General features: G+C 39.0%; 1 pseudogene; it reads right to left on the bottom strand.

Annotated features, from left to right (window-relative positions):
• Positions 1-724: 724 nt before the first annotated feature.
• Positions 725-1,077, bottom strand: LOC472368 (large ribosomal subunit protein eL31-like; annotated as a pseudogene).
• Between the last annotated feature and the right edge of the window lie 13,770 nt (positions 1,078-14,847).

Below are 14,847 nucleotides of genomic sequence, written 5' to 3'. Positions count from 1 at the left end.
AGCCAAATCCTCATCCGTGGTCTCTAGTCTAGGTTCCCTCTTCTCACCCAGTCTTCGATCACGGCACAGTCTGTCTAACTCATAGCAGCTGTCACCTTCTGTAATGGTTTGTTAGCTCATTTACTTCTTCTTCATCTCAGTCCCCAGCCAGAAGGGGAGGAGTCTTCTGTCTTTTGTTCACTGAAGGGTGCTCAGCATCTGACTACCGCAGACACATGCTAGGTTCACAATGACTGCATTTTGAATGACAAGTTGCAGTATTATCATGAAGGCTTACATTTTGAACAAAGTCAATATTATGTTTTGTGTGTGTGTGTGTGTGATAGGGTCTCACTGTGCTGCTCAGGTTGGAGTGCAGAGATGTGATCATATCTCACTGTAACCTTGAGTTCTTGGTCTAAAGTAATCCTCCTGCCTCAGCCTCCCGAGCACTAGGACTACAGATGTGCACCACCACACCCAGCTAATGTTTTTAAATTTTTTGTAGAGGCAGGGTTCCACTATGTTGCCCAGGCTAGTCTTGAATTCCTGGCCTCAAGTGATTCTCCTGCCTTGGCCCCCCAGTGTGATGGGATTACAGGCATGAGCCACCTCACCTGGCCAAATTTTTATTATTATGATGGATACAGTCATGGATACTTCCTTTTTTTTTTTTTTTTGCAATTTTATAACTTTATTTGATGTATTTGACTATCAGCGATTAGTTCTCATCCACATTGACTGTCTATAGATTTTTGAAAGTGGTAAAAGATATATAAGTAACCAAAGTATAGAGCTTATTTGGTGAATCTTCATCCGCATTACGTTTTCTGGGCAACCGCACACGGATTCGGTATGGGACATTCTTTATTCTTTTGGCCCAGACAGCTTTGTTGAGCCTGGTATCAATGCGCACATCTGGAGTTCCCATCTCCTTCATGGCAAATTTCAGAATCTCTTTGAGTGCCCGAGGGCCTCGCTTCTTGAAGCCCACTCCATGCATGCACTTGTATATGTTGATGGTGTATTCTCGGGTCACCACCTCGTTGATGGCAGAACGGCCTTTATCTTCTCGCCATCCTTCTTTGCGGGAGCCATTCTGCCTGGTCCAAGTTGGAAAGGAAGAGTGCGAGGGATTGTGATACTTCTTTTTACATTTTTAGAGTTTTAAAAATTTTAGACTCAGGACTTTGGCCAAACTAGTCACAATAATCAGTCTTATATGATATTTGTCTCTATAACTTCATTAGTGTATTCATTCTGACATTTAATAATCGATAATGCCATTTCTAATCACCATATTCATCATGATTTAGGCAGACAAATGGTAATTTAAAGCCAACATTTAGCAGTATTGTTTTTTAGTTATTCTCAAGCCTGATATAATTATATAGTTGAAGTAGAAATTGAGTTTGTGGTGATAGCAGAAATATTGTCATTGGAGCCAGCTATTTCCAATAAAATTTATGCAAGCATCAAAGGCTATATTATTGTCCTTTACTTCTTATAATTCATTGTGTAGTACTTATACTTACTCTTCTTCTTTTTTTTTTTTTTCTTTTTTTTGAGACAGAGTCTTGCTCTGTTGCCCAGGCTGGGGTGCAATGGTGTGATCTCGGCTCACTGCAACCTCTGCCTCCCAGGTTCAAGCGATTCTCCTGCCTCAGCCTCCCGAGTAGCTGGCATTACAGGCGCCTGCCACCATGCTCAGCTAATTTTTGTATTTTTCGAAGAGACGGGGTTTCACCATGTTGGCCAGGCTGGTCTCGAACTCCTGACCTCAGCTGATTCACCCGCCTTGGTCTCCCAAAGTGCTGAGATTACAGGCATGAGCCACCGTACCCGGCTAATACTTACTTCCAAATGTTGAAAATGCATGCTAGTTCAACTAAAAATCAACCTAGCTGTCTATATTACTTAGGAGCTTCATGAAGTCCTTAAGGGCTAGAGCTAAAGATGGTGAAAACAACAAAGTCCCAATAGTCTATTTAAAATAGGGAATCACACTGTATCTGTGGCTATAAATAAGGGTCACCTCGTAAGAATTAGTTCAACGTGGATGAGAAACTGGCTTTTCTCCAGGGATGAATGAATGCAGCATTTAAGAGTGCAGAGAGGTTTCACTCTCTGTGGCAGGTACGAGTTCCAGGTCAGCTGTTTGAGAGGGACTTACCCATTTCCCACTAAAATACCTGCCAAGTTTAGACCCTTGTGGATTTTCAATTCCCTTAAAGATCAAACTGGACAAGTAAGCGGTGGGTGTGTCCTGATCTGTTGGATATTATTGCAATAGCAACTTGATGGGAACCCAATGTTCTCAATCATGCAGATAGTGAATGAAACACAGCATATAGCCTGGTATGCGGAGTGTTGATGGCGTGACACAGCGTACAGAGGAAGATGGAAATGCACCAGCATGTGAAGTTTAGTTGGAGTGTGGTGCTAAAGCAGGCACTGTTGGAGTTTCAGCTTCTAACTTCATGCATTTTTTTTTTTTTTTTTGACACAGAATCCCACCCTGTCGCCCAGGATGGAGTGCAGTGGTGCCATCTCAGCTCACTGCAACCTCCTCCTCCCAGGTTCAAGCGATTCTCCTGCCTCAGCCTCCTGAGTAGCTGGGATTACAGGCATCCACCACCACACCTGGCTAATTTTTGTATTTTTAGTAGAGATGGGGTTTCACCATGTTGGTCAGGCTGGTTTTGAGCTGCCAGCCTCAGGTGATCTGCCTGCCTCAGCCTCCCACAGTGCTGGGATTACAGGTGTGAGCCATCGTGCCCAGCATTTTAGTAATATTTTATTGTATTGTCAACTCTATCAGTAATAACAATATGAAATAAGTTTAAAAATAAATTAATGAAAGGATAGTTTAGGTTTCTAAAAATCCAATTTTTGTATATGCATTTAGGCACTTTTTTAAAAAGCAAGGTAACAGAAATTTGAACTTTACATTTGTTGTCTTGATTTCCTTTTAGTATCAATTTTCTGTTTAATTGTTAGGGTTTCATGTTCAAGATATTTGTATCTTGTCCTGATAATGTGACATTTTGAAATAAAGCCACAGATAGATGCTGACAGAAAAAGTCCAGAAATGAATTATTCCTACTGGCATCATGTGAGAAAAGAAAATGTTTTAAAATGGTAACATCTGTGAAAGCTTAGAACAATCTTCTTGTCTCAAAATGCATTTTAAAAAATTACACCCATGCAGTTGGAAATGGATATTTTATTATTTAATAATGTCCTATTTTAGCTGACGTGCAGAGAGGACACATTATCATGTACATTTTCTTCAATATTAAAGGCATTAAAGTAGTAGAATCATAGATTTGAGAGACACTTTAGGAATCAGCTTGTCAAATGCCCTTATTCTACAGAACAGGGAATGGAGGCCCAGGGGAGGGACACTGTGAGGTGGTTGGTGTCACAGCTCAGGGAACTGGCAGGCAGACCAGGGCCCAGGCTCGCCCCATCAGTCTACCTCTCTGTAGGAAATTCAACCTCAGATGCTTTCCACTTTGAAGAAATCACAGGAAAAGTGCACACATCAGAGTGGAGAATTATTTGCTGGCATGTCCACATTCTAGACACTCGGTTGAAGGCCTCTGTCCACTCTTTCCAGCCCTACTTCCTATATTCATGGTCCACCTACAAGCACACATGCACCTGCACCCTAACTGCAGAAATGTAAATGCAGGTAAGAACCCTAGGAGAAAACGTGTCCACAATTGTCTAATTATATTGAAGTGACAGCAGAATTAATCAGACATATTTTTAGGTTAATAGTTATTTTGCTTCATGCTAATTAACAAATAACAACTTGGAAACATAAGTTATGGACATCTAGGAATAAGATTAATTTTTGTGTTTTTAGAATGTTTTGAAAGCACCACTGAGAATTCTTAGTAAAACAAGAGCCAAATTAAAACAGAAGTTATTTTATTTTATTTTATTTTATTTTATTTATTTTATTTTTTGAGGCACAGTTTCACTCTTGTTGCCCAGGCTGGAGTGCAATGGCGTGATCTTGGCTCACCGCAACTTCCTCCTCCCGGGTTCAAGTGATTCTCCTGCTTCGGCCTCCCGAGTAGCTGGGATTACAGGCATGCACCAACACACCCGGCTAATTTTGTATGTTTAGTAGAGACAGGGTTTCTCCATGTTTATCAGGCTGGTGTCAAACTCCCGACCTCAGATGACCACCGGCTTTGGCCTCCCAAAGTGCTGGGATTACAGGGATGAGCCACCGCACCTGGCCAAAACAGAAGTTATTTAAGAGATGGTTTTAAGAGACTCTGCCTACTCTGAACAGCAAATTCTTGACTTTTAACAGATAAGGACAGAGCTAGAAAATCCAGGTAGTTATTTTTAATAGTATTTTATTATTACATATATACTTTGCATATGTTACATATAATTATTATTGCATTATTAGATATCTTATGTAATTTTATTTTATATTTTATATAGTTATCATAACTACTTATCTTGGAACTTGGTGAAAATGGTATTTATGGAAAACATTTGCACCACCTGGAATATGAGCCGCATCATTACTATGTTTGGCTGGATACAATAAAATCTGAAAAACAGATAGTAGCTCTTACTATCTTTCTCCAGTGCCTTTGCAGTCAGCAGGTGTGGTGAGCCCGCTTGCTGATGGAGCTTGAGTCTCCTGGGAAGCCCTCAGTATTCTGTCATCTGGCTTCAGCTGGAATGTTGGCCTTTGGCCTCATATCCCTTATTCTAACCTGGAGTACAGAGAGTGGAGGCTTTGCTTGTTACCCTTGAGGAGGCTTCTCTGACCAGCTGCGCTCAGGTGCTCCCCTACCAGCAGGACTGGCTTTCCTTTGTTGGGATCTTCAGTTCCGGAAGCTTCCTTCTCTTTGTGTTTCCTGTCCTGAGGGAAGAATGTTCAATATCTTTTGCTGAAAAGAGTGTTTTAATATATGAAATCTGAGGCCGGGCGTGGTGTCTCACGTCTGTAATCCTCCCAGCACTTTGGGAGGCTGAGGCGAGTGGATCATCTGAGGTCAGGAGCTCAAGACCAGCCTGGCTAACATGGTGAAACCCGTTTCTACTAAAAATACAAAAAAAAAAAAAAAAAAAAAAAAAATTAGCGGGCTTGGTGGTGCATGCCTGTAATCCCAGCTACTCGGGAGGCTGAGGCAGGAGAATCGCATGAACCCTGGAGGCAAGGTTGCAGTGAGCCGAGATTGCGCCACTGCACTCAGGCTTGGGCAACAAGAGTGAAACTCCATCTCAAAAAAAAAGAAAAAAAAAATATATATATGAAATCTGAATCTAAAAATGAATGCTCCCTTTCCTCAAAACTGGGGCAGCACCACAGCTCATACAAAAGCATAATATGACGCTTAGGTCAAAGGAGCTAAAGACCTTGCTACTCACAGAGTTGTGCTTAAACCAACATTGTTGCATTGCCTGGGAGCTTCTTAAAATGTAGGATCTTAAGGCCGGGTGCAGTGGCTCATGCCTGTCATCCCAGCACTTTGGGAGGCCAAGGCAGGAGGATCACTTGATGCCTAGAGTTAGAAATTAGTGGCCGGGCGCGGTGGCTCACGCCTGTAATCCCAGCACTTTGGGAGGCCAAGGCAGGTGGATCACGAGGTCAGGAGATCGAGACTATCCTGGCTAACACAGTGAAACCCCGTCTCTACTAAAAATACAAAAAAAATTAGCTGGACGTGGTGGCGGGCACCTGTAGTCCTAGCTACTCGGGAGGCTGAGGCAGGAGAATGGCATGAACCCGGGAGGCGGAGCTTGCAGTGAGCCGAGTTTGCGCCACTGCACTCCAGAACCTGGGCGACAGAGTGAGACTCCGTCTCAAAAAAAAAAAAAAAAAAAAAAGAAATTAGTATGGGTAACATAGTGAGATCCCATCTCTACAAGAAATAATTTTAAAAATTAGCCAGGTGTGGGGATGCGTGCCTTTGGTGTAGTCCCAGCTACTTGGGAGGCTGAAAGCAGGAGGATCGCTTGAGCCTGGGAGTTTGAGGCCACAGTAAGCTTTGATCGTGCCACTGCACTCTTGCCTGGATGACAGAGCAAGACACCATCTCTAAAAAAATAAACAAATAAAAAGAAAAAGAAAAGAAATGCAGAATCTCAGAATCCACCCCAGACTTCTAGAATTATAATTGTGAACAAGATCCACAAGTAATGCATGTGCACTTTAAAGACAGACGGAGAGAGGTAACTTCTTACTTCTGTTTAATCACTTCAAGCCTTATCACCTGTATCATGGGGTATGAACTGTGAAGATAAAGTATATTTGCATTAAAATTTATTACATTACCAAAAAAGTTAATCTGAAACATGCATAAGACTGTACAAAGTAATTATTTTGCAGTAAATAGACACACATAATAAAAAATTGAAATAAGTATTAATTGCATAGTCATATTACTTATTTCTCTCCCTACTTGGTTTATATCCTGAGAACTTCAAGCAGCTTCAAAATGGCTATGATATCAGGTCTTATTTAATCATTCCTAGAAAAATCTTACCCATACCAACTATAAAAATAAATCTTTAAGGAAATAAATTGTGAGATTTTTTTTTCTTGTTCATGACCAAATTGTATTTGGCCTTGTACTTAGTAGATAATAAACACTCTTTGGTTTTGTTGACAAAAGTTCTAGTCCTCACTCTCCAATAACTGGAAATTTTTATTCCAATACTCCTTGGCTTTCTGTAGGATTTTGATCATACCTGGTTCCTATTGCTGTTTGGTCCAGGCATTCATCAGAAGATTGCTTTGATTTTCCTTAGTCTTGATTAGAGTTGCAGGTATCATTTACGTACTGAAAGTGATTAAACATATTGCAGAACAGTGAAAATGAGAAAAGTGTGAGATGATTCACATAGTAGAGAAGATGAAATGTAGAGCAGCAGTTTGCAGTCAGGGATAATTTTGCGCCCCTAGGGCATAAATGGCAATGTCTGGAGATGCTTTTTGGTTGTTATGGCTGTGTTGGGGGTGCTCCTTGCATCTTGTGGCTGGAGGTCAGGGATGCTGCTAAACATCCTACAATGTATGGGATGGCCCCTACACAAACGCCATCTGGCCCTAAAGGTCATAGTGCTGAAGCTGAGAAACCTTGCTAAAGAAAGGAAAAGCCCAATTCTGTTAGTGATCAGATAAGGGCAAAGAATTCAGTAGAAAAGCTTCTGGCATCAAACCTCTTGTGTCCCCAGGAGCAGAAAGAGGAGAAAGGAAAGAAATAGATCACAGACAGCAACCAAACCAGGCTTCATGTTATGGTTTCCACATCTTCTCACTCCAGCCCTGCCTCCAAAATACCTAAAGCACAGCTGGTCCTGGGCATATGACATCTGAAGCAATGGAAGCCTAGTCTCAATCTATTTCTTCTTCTGCAAGTTCCAATGACATGAGAAATTGTTCTAATTCCCTTAATTTCATGATGGATATGTTGACCTAAAAGGAAGAGGCTGAGGCACAAAAAATAATTCAAAGAGTTTACTTGAGCCAAAGTGAGGACAGCTGCCTGGAAGACTCAGACTCAAGATGCCTTGAACATGAGCTCTGTCAGCCTCAGCTGCAAGCGGGTTTTTAAAGGCAAATGGGGACAAGGAGTGGGCTGACACAGAGTTGTTTGGCAGGAATTCTCATAGGCTTACAGAGATGACATTGATTAGTGATTGGCTCTCTGTTGTTTGAACTACAGGGTACGTGTTATAGTATCCAGTGTGTGGCATCTGATGGCTATTTGGTCAGTTAGTCTAGAGCCCACATAGCATGTGGCTTCAAGAGGTAATGATTCAGCTCCAGAGGAGTAATGCGACTGCTGTTTGAGTCCAGTACCTCGCTGGGAAAGGGGCTCACATTTTTCAGATAGAAGTTTCTTTCTTTTTTTTTTTTTCCACAGATGCGTGGCTTCACAATTGCAACACCCAAAGATGTTAATGGATTTAAGTCTAGGGATTGAGGATGACTCCAGGTTCTTCCTCCATCTGTTTCAGGTACCACAGAAGTTGAAGAGGAAAGCAAGGGTGTCGTAAGAAGAGTTGGACTATTTCAGAACAGCAAGCTCTGCTGCTCTAGTAATTTGTGGTACTTACTGTTTATTTTCATGTCAGCAGATGAAGAGAAGTCATGCACAAACAAAATTAAAGAAAACAAATCAACACCTCCCCATTATATTTCTTTAATGCCATTACACGTCAGCCACATAGTTTTAAAAAGCAATTTAAAGAGTTTCTGTAAAGTGATAAAAACCATTATAATCATCTCTGTTAAAATGGTAACCTCTTTTTATCTGCTAATTAAAGAGATAAAGCCACAGAAGGAATGCAGTCCCCACCTTGTTGTTTTTTGTTTTGTTTTGTTTTGTTTTTTGATTTATGGTTATTTTGGTGTGAAGCAGGAGGCTGACATATTTAATAGTCTAGGGAGATCCTTGATGGTGGGTGGGGGCATTAATAACTGTAAAATTATGGACTTTATTTTCTTAATAATGATTACATAATGCTTCCAGCAATATGCAGGGAGATAGATCAATAACGATATAAAAAGAAAGAAGAAACAGGTCTTATGTAAACTGCAGAATTTGTTGCATCAGTTTACAAAATTGAATGAAGCTTGAGAAAAATTAAGTTGATAATTTTAAAGGGAAGACATGAGGGGCTTGTGGGAAGGGAGATTGCTTTAATGGGAAATATTATGTTTGAAAGGATCTGGTATGGCACTACTTGCATGAAAACCAGAAACATCCTTGGACACTATTGGCAAAAATGGTCATCTTAATGAGCTTTTCCATATATTTTCTCCCAATTTATTATTCCAATCCCGGTTTCAACTGGGAGAAACCAACATATGTAAATATTAATCATTCTGAGCAACCAACTCCTGATGCAAAAAACCTGGCAACTATTAATAGAACATCTAGATAATGAGCCACTTTTTATGAAATCTATGAGCAGACTGATTAATACGTTCTGCATGTTTATTGAGAGATGAAAGGAAAGGAGATAATAATCGCTTGATGGAAGTGAATACTTCAGTTTCATTAGATTATTGTTTTTTCCCTTGTGAAGTTAATATCCAGAAAAACTAAATGAAAATGCATGATATTCTTAGATAAAAAAAATTTGGATTGTTTTAAATGTTTTCTTTTTATTTTGAGACATTTTCCAGAGGTGTCTCTATTTTGTAAAGAGCCAATTCTTGGACTTACTGACCTATTTTGGTGTTTGGGTCTGCTGTCTTTTCATTTTTTATGCTTTAACATTTATTATTTACTTCTTCCCTGTCACCTCAGGACTTTTTGTTTTTGTGAATTCTTGTGTTGAATAGGTTATTTTGTTACTTTTAATAATGTTTACTTAAAATTATGTATTCACTTTGAATGTCCGAGAGTTTGATTATCAGTCTTAGTTTCTCCTTCTTGCATATTAGTAGATTGTTTTTAATTTTACTTTTTACATAGGGAAATTTCATAATACAAGTGGAGAGAATCATGAATCCAAACCCAATGTTACCCTCACCTAGTTGCAATTGTCAATGTTTTGCCAATCTTCTTTCGTGTATCCCAATTATTTTTCTTTTCAGGATACTCTAGCTTCATAATTACTTTTATTGGCTCCTCGACCCAATGTTATTTGGTAATTTATTAAATTTTCTCTTATTCAAGCTGTTTTTATTTTCACTGAGATGTTTAATGTTTTAATGTGGGCAATGCACATTTCCATTTTTTTGATTCCTGCCTATTTATTGTTTTCTCGTGTTGGCTAGGTTTTCTAACTGGTGATTGCTAGTTCATAAGAGTGGTACTATTCATTTTCTTCTCTTGGTATAATATTTTATAGTTTTAAAAATATTTCATGTGTTTCATGAAATTTATTAAAATAGAGAAAATGTAAAAGAAGAAAATTCTCTTAATTTCAGGTATAGTAATCATTAGCATTTCATGATATATCATTTCAGGCCATTTTCCTTTATCTATTTGAAATCATACTTTGCATACACCATTGTGTTCAGGTTTTTTTCTTTTAACTAATATTGTATCATGATCATGTTATCTCACTGGGATTGTACCTGTTTGGGTAATTGAGAAATTCCAAACTTCAGGTCTCTTAGGCATTGTCACGCCTTCCTTACACAAATTCTTCCATTCTTCTATCTGTAAACAAAAAATAAAATTCAACGCCCCCTCTCACCCAACCCTAACCAACTGAATGGATTCCTCCCTTAGGCCAAGGGCATCCCAAAGTAACCCTGAAAAACTAGCGCAGACCATGATGGAAAGGGAGGTGAGACAGGCCTCATTACACTCCCCTTTCTTTGGAATCCAGGCACAACTGACCAGCATTCACGTTAAAACAGAGATCTTAACTAACAAAACAGACTCTTTGTAGCAATGAGATACCAAAGTCCAACCTGACTCTACTATAGCATCACATGACAGATAGCAGGTCCTGAAAGAAATCAAAGTATTTTACCCCAAAATAGATTTCTTTGACATATTTTGAAATGGTTCTGCAAAGCTGTCTCTTGTGGGGAAAATCTACATTCTATAGAGAAGCCTCTTCCCTTTCCGGGTCTTTTCCTGATCCAGGAAAGACTAAGAGTCTAGCACCTTCTTAAGTCTGGTAAGGGACATTTACTATGATTCTCTCTGAAGCCTGCTACCTGAAGGCTTCATCTACATGATAAGAATCTTGGTCTCTAAAACTCCTTATCTTAATCCAGACACACTTTCATATTGATTCCAGGTCTTTGGATAATAACTTAACTCTTTCAACCAATTGCCAATCAGAAAATCTTTGAATGCACCTATGACATGGGAGCTCCCCTGTTTCAAGTTGTCCCACCTTTCTGGAGTGAATCAATGTATACCTTCTTGTATTGATAGATGTCTTATGTCTCCGTAAAACTGATAAAACCAAGCTATAGCCCAACCACTTTGGACACATGTTCTCAGGACTTCTTGAGACTAAGCCTCAGGCCTTGGTCACTCATGTTTGGCTGAGAATAAACCTCTTTATATAATTTAGAGAGTTTGACACTGTAAATTAGGGCACATCCCTTACCCCCGAGCATCTGTCTGTTGTCTCCATGACCTTGTTCTCTCAGCCTCTCCTTGAATTGCTGTGGTTTCTGCTTCTTTTTTCTTTAAAGGCCCCCAAATTCTTTCTCACCCTTTAAATGCTAGTATTTCATCTCTGTTCTATTGTTCCAAGTATATGCAATTTCTCTGATTCATCTCATCCTCACAGAGCTCTCATCCTTTTTGGGAGTTCATGGATTCCAGTTAAGAATTCACATATAGCTTAAGAATTTCACATTTGTTCCTTCAACCTGGAACAAAGCTGAATTCATCATTTCCTTCTATAAGCCTTGTTACCCTCCTATATTCTCCATCTCAGTGTGTGACCCTGTTATTCATCCAGTTCCCTATTCAAGAAATATAAGCATGAGTCATGTCCTTCGGGACATTTTGTCATAAGGATATTTAGTTCTTTCTTATTGATTTGAAATAATATATAATTTACAATGGTATTTATATGCTTTTAAAAAAATACTTGACCAAGCTCTTTTCTTTTTAACTAATAGCACGAAAATGTTTAATGCTAATGTAGTCATATGCATCAATGTTTTATGTTTTCTGCATTGACTTTTTTATGTTTAGAAAAATGTTTCTGGGGCAGAATGTCTTAAAATTCAAAGTTATGTATTCAGTGTAAAACATAGTATTTTTAAAGCAGCCTTTCCAAACCTTCCACTAAAATACCTGTGAAGGCTAAGAACACAGATGCAAACTCTTTACCGCATCAGGCTAAGGGGAGTTTGATGCCAGGTTGTGAGAACAAGCCTCCCAGATGGATGGCTTTCTATACAAACCCACTCATAGCTCACACCTCTTGGCATGCCCAGGTTTCCTCCTGAAAGAACCTTGGGATGTAGGCTTGACAATTTCTTCCCTATCTACTTCCTGATTTTGACACTTAAAGCCTGAATGCTCAGAAAATTGCATCCTCATCTATGCTTGGCCAGAGGGGAGCCCTGGCTCACCCGCGACCTCCCCGGGCCCTGTCCCTTTGTGATTCCTCAGCACCTTTTTTGCAGCTCTGAGTATGTTGAATCCTTAGTCATTTTTTGATCCCCACACCCCCACAAGACTACATGCTTTGGGGGCAAAGACTATTTCTTAATCATCTCTGCTTCTCTACTGCCCTAGCATGTTCCATATTATGTAGGAAGTTCATAATAAATGTCTGTTGAGTGAAATTGATGCAGTTAAAATTAGATTAGTGTTTTGATAGTGTAGGAAATGTTGTCATACATTTCCACAGAAAAGATTAAAAAGTACTTGTTATGATTCATAAATAGATGCTTTTAATATATCTTTATTTTTTCTTCAAAGTGTAAGTTTTCAGCAAATAAACACGTTCATTCAGATTTATAAATAACAAATAAAACACATCTGTACCTGGCTGTGCCACAGATGGCTTACTGCAATTTCCAAATTAATTTATTGTCTCCCTCAATAAACAAACATCTCTTTCTACACTGCCAGTGTTTGTGAATGCCAAGACTGCTCATGCAATTTCTCAAGCCAGGCTCCTAGGAATCTTCTTAAATTCTGCCCTTCTCCTTCTCATTCCACATCAACCCTGTCTTTACAATGCCATTTCATTGCTGAATTCTATTTTGTCCTTTAATTCTCATAGTTATTACCTTCTTGAAGATCTTTCTCATTAGCTGATAGCAGTGCCCTACCTGATTCTCATGCCCTTTGTTTCACCTCTGTGGTCTTTTATTCAATATCCATACTACAATAAAATGCATATATGACTAAATCAGTGCTCTGCTTAAAGCCAACTGCTGGCTTCCATCATGTAAGTTCCACCTTCTGCAGTGACTTTTATGACACAGCCTTGACTACTTCTCTTTAAATATTGCCTGCCATCCCTGACCACTTCCCTCAAAGTTATATATGCTAAGAGCCCTCTAGTTGTTGAAGTCATCTGCACATTATCATGTCAACTAATCATGCCAACTGCTACACCTTCTCCTTAGCCTCCTTATCACTTACAGGGACTTTCCCAGCAGAAAGCTAATTATTCATTTATGCATAGTACTGTGTAGAATTTGCATACTTCTATTATTTCATTTACTGTATTCTGTTATAATTATTTATCCACACCTGTGTCACTTGGGCTCTTCTTTAATATCTTTGCATGGAAGGTGAGAAAATTATTGGTCTTTAAATCTATAGATTCTCAAAAAGCAATTGATAAACAACAAACTCAGAACAGGGATTAGTTAAGTCAATGACCTATGGTTTTAAAGATGGGAAGACCTTCTTTAGATAAATGTTTAGATTACTGCCTCTCTAATTTTTCTCTTATCTTAGATGATAAGTAGGAATAGATGCAGAATTTTGCTCTGCATCTCTTGGTCCAACATGCATTTCTGTTCATCTATTACATAAGACAATAATAAAGATACATTAATAAAAATTATGTAAAACAATTGTGTGGATAAGAAAAATGTTTCATATTTTTTCCTTTTTCTCACTGAACCCTTTCAAATAGTTCTATTGTAAGACATTCTACCTGAATTCAGGCGCTGTTGCTACTGTTGAAATAACAAAATAATCAATTTCAATTGTATGAGGTTTTCTGTTTTTACTTATTTTATGGATAGCATAAACCTGACCTGTTATTTCTTCACCTGGTGAGAAGAGGAAAAAGAACATTTTTTTTAGGTTTATAACCACTGTAAAATTGGAAAGTATTGACGGTACATGGTTTATTAGTATTACAGAGTGATTTCATGAATCATTAAAATAGACAGGTTTAGGAATTACTATTAAGAAAGATAATCACAACTGGAAGAAACTTTTTGTACAATTGTTTTTAAATGATTTACCTGTCACTATATGTTAGCGAGAGCTATTTTGTTGTTAGAATCATGACACTGATAAAGATAAAGCCTTCAGCCTGTGTACTAAAGATAACATAAAAGACAGTCAAGATTCTATTACTTGAACAAATCCTAACTCAGACAGCTACTACTTCAAGCAGCGGTGAGGAAAGCCAGTTTTGTGAGAGTCTTCCTGCTTAGAGGTCAAATTCAATTGAAGAAATATGAACTTAAAAAAAGAACTGTCTAATAGTCCTCCACAGTGACAGGGAATGCATACTTTTCTTCCCATGTTAGTGGAATCCTTAGTGAATAAATGCAGTTTGCATGGTACGGGATCCATAACGGGATAACAAAGGGGCAAGCCAGTTTCGAGATGGAAAGTGTGACTGGGTCCTCTCCCCTCCTACTCACTCATTCAAATGACTGGCGAGATTCCTTCACATGCGGAAAATCTTCATCAATGTTGGAAATTAGGAATAGGTATCTTATTTAAGAAAGTGAAATAATTTCTGCTACATTTACCGTCAATGGAGTCAAACTGAAGTCAGCGAGCTGGGGAGCTAGCCCCTGCTACGAGAAAAGAATAAGCCTAAGGCAGTCCCTGGAAGGCCCTTACAGGGCACTGAGGGCGCTGGAGGCTGACTCTCTGGCTCTCTCCTGTGTGTGGCTGGCAGGATTCAGACTCCAGGACCTCCAGTATAAATAGTGTCATGAAGCACACCAGTGTGGAATCTTTATCTGTACCACACTCAAGCTGCCATGGAGAGAAAATCTCTAGAAAAATGCCCCCAAAGCCCCTTCAGACATCTGAATAGAAATGTTAACCTGCCTTCATTTACTTGTCTATATTTCTCTCACTCAGACCAAGAAGAAACCACATGAGCACTATGAAAATCTGAACAGGATCTATTCATAATTTCTTCTCAGGACATGTTTATATTTCTACTACATGT

This window comes from Pan troglodytes, chromosome 6 (assembly GCF_028858775.2).
Source record: "Pan troglodytes isolate AG18354 chromosome 6, NHGRI_mPanTro3-v2.0_pri, whole genome shotgun sequence".
NCBI lineage: Eukaryota > Metazoa > Chordata > Mammalia > Primates > Hominidae > Pan > Pan troglodytes.
The sequence above is the reverse complement of the archived record's forward strand: the minus strand, read 5'-3'. Positions and strand labels throughout refer to the sequence as shown.